The sequence below is a fragment of the Blennius ocellaris genome (assembly GCF_963422515.1).
Source record: "Blennius ocellaris genome assembly, chromosome: 2".
Classification (NCBI taxonomy): domain Eukaryota; kingdom Metazoa; phylum Chordata; class Actinopteri; order Blenniiformes; family Blenniidae; genus Blennius; species Blennius ocellaris.
This window is the reverse complement of record NC_137651.1, coordinates 5,153,798-5,155,918: the sequence shown is the minus strand read 5'-3', so window position 1 is coordinate 5,155,918 and position 2,121 is coordinate 5,153,798. Positions and strand designations below refer to the sequence as shown.

General features: G+C 40.6%; 1 protein-coding gene across 1 annotated transcript in view; it reads left to right on the top strand.

Moving 5' to 3' along the window:
• The first annotated feature begins 1,470 nt into the window (after positions 1-1,470).
• LOC308138978 (lissencephaly-1 homolog) overlaps positions 1,471-2,121 on the top strand; it is a 32,594-nt gene continuing 31,943 nt past the window's right edge. Inside the window, exon 1 of the mRNA XM_080508273.1 lies at positions 1,471-1,610. The gene's annotated coding sequence lies outside the window, so the exon portion shown is untranslated. The remainder of the gene's footprint in view (positions 1,611-2,121) is intronic.

The window sequence follows — 2,121 nt, the reverse complement described above, 5'->3', positions numbered from 1 at the left end:
GGGGGGGTGTGTGAATATGCTTTTATATCAAAAATAAATGGAATAAAATGAGGAAAGAGGCTTGTCCTGACTTTAACATCCGTTCATCTTTATCAGTTTATTGAATTCAGTGTAATGACAACCTCGTAGCAAGTGTTCTGTTGCTTTACTTGATCTCGTCCACAGTTAAGGAAATACAACAGGCCAACCATCACCGTACATGACAAGTTTTTAATAGCTGTCCAACTCGACACCACTACGGACATTGACACACATTTACCATTAAAACATATAGCTTGTGAACTAACACTGACCTGCCACATTGTCCAATGTGGCCCCTGCTATGACAATGTGAATACAAAGAAATTACTTTAACATTTATTCCTAATTTGTCCCCTGACAGTTCCAGCTACAGTACCTATTATAACTCAACACTGAGAGCCGGAATTGGGAATCAGATGGCCGAAATAATTAAAAGTGATATTACAAGCATAAGAGCCATGAAATAAAAGTAGTCCTGTCAAAGACGCGACAGGCTTTTGCCAACATTGATTGAGACGTTTATTAATGCACTTTTTGAAAAGAAAAGTATTGTTTCTTATAGTAGCTTGCATTAAGTAAAAACTTTTGTATAAACTGCTCCTCACTGCAGTTTTTGATGTTCTGTTTAAATCTAACGTGTTTGTCCATTCCACCTGAGATGCAATTATAGTTTAGTTTGTTTTGTTTTGGTTACTAAATAATTTTATGTTCTATTTTTGTGCATTGAAGAATGATTTAAATGAAAAATCTGACTTGAAAGACGCCAAAGGTACGGTTTGTATATTTGGAGTGTCTAAATAGTAATATTCATGTTCTCAGAAACTCCATATTAAAAAAACAAAACATTGGTGCATTGTATTACATAAAAACAGAATGCTATGGTTACTAATGATAATAAACACATTTTATTTCCATTTCAAAACATACCTATCAGATGCTGAAAAAACGACCTTTTAACATTTCGTGAAAAAAAGCTAACTTTTGAATGTAATTTCTGAAATGTTTTGAGACATCATTCCAATCATTTTGGAATTATTTGAGTGCCTAGCTTGGAATTCCGAAAGTTATCAAATAGAGAAAGTTGTTTTCCCCATTGGAAAACATTCATGCAACAACAAAAGTCAGGTTTGCCGCACACAGATGTGCAGATAAATGCCAATGTTATTGTCTCCTATATGAACCAATGACATCAGTATCACCTGTGCAGTTTGCTTTTCAGACTCACGCAAATATTGTTTTTTAGTAGCGAGAGGGAAATTCCCAGTTGCCAAGACAACCTCTTCAATAAATGTGTCAAATGAATAACAGAAGTTGCTCCAAAACTGATGAATAAAGCGAAGCCATGTAAGAGTTAAAAAAAAAAAACTTTTTTTTTTTTCTTTTCCTGACAACGGTGTGCGCGCCCCCGACAGTCCGTGAACGCGAGCTCCGTGCGCGTTCCCGAATGAAGGGGAGTGCGGCGGAGAAGAAACAAGCAGCGGCAGCAGCAGGAGCGGAGAAGACGCTCACTTCACCTCCACATCACGCCCTGCCAGGTCGTGTCAGCGTGCGGAGACGGCTACGGGAAATCCACAGGCACGAACAATACGGTGAGTTTCGGCCTCTCCGTTACGTTTAACGTCGGCCTGGGTCGCCGCGGAGGGGAACGTTTAGGAGGGCAAAAATGACGATGTGGCTGTAATTTGTGCACCTCCTTTTGCTCTCAAAATGGCGGCCAGGCCGCTTGGAGCGGAGCAGCAGCAGGTAGCCTTGTCGGTGGGGATTACTGTGGACGCTCCAAAGTGTTGTCACGGACATTAGAGTGGCTGGGTTTGGTACGAGTTCACTGTCGCTTCCCGTGTGTTTGTTATTGTTAGAGACGATAGCTAATGCTAAAGTGGAGCTAACTTTCTGACAGCACCGCCGGGGCAGCTAACTCTGCTAACTTTGGCTAACGATAACCTCGGAGGAGATTTCGTTAAAACACTCGCTCATGTTTCCCTCTGGTTAATCAACACAGGGTTTTTTTTGTTTTTTTTACAGTCAATCCTGTCCCTGTCTATTTAAAAGTTGCTCATATAGACGTGATTTACAGCTTCGTTCCAGGCCTGACCCGTGTTG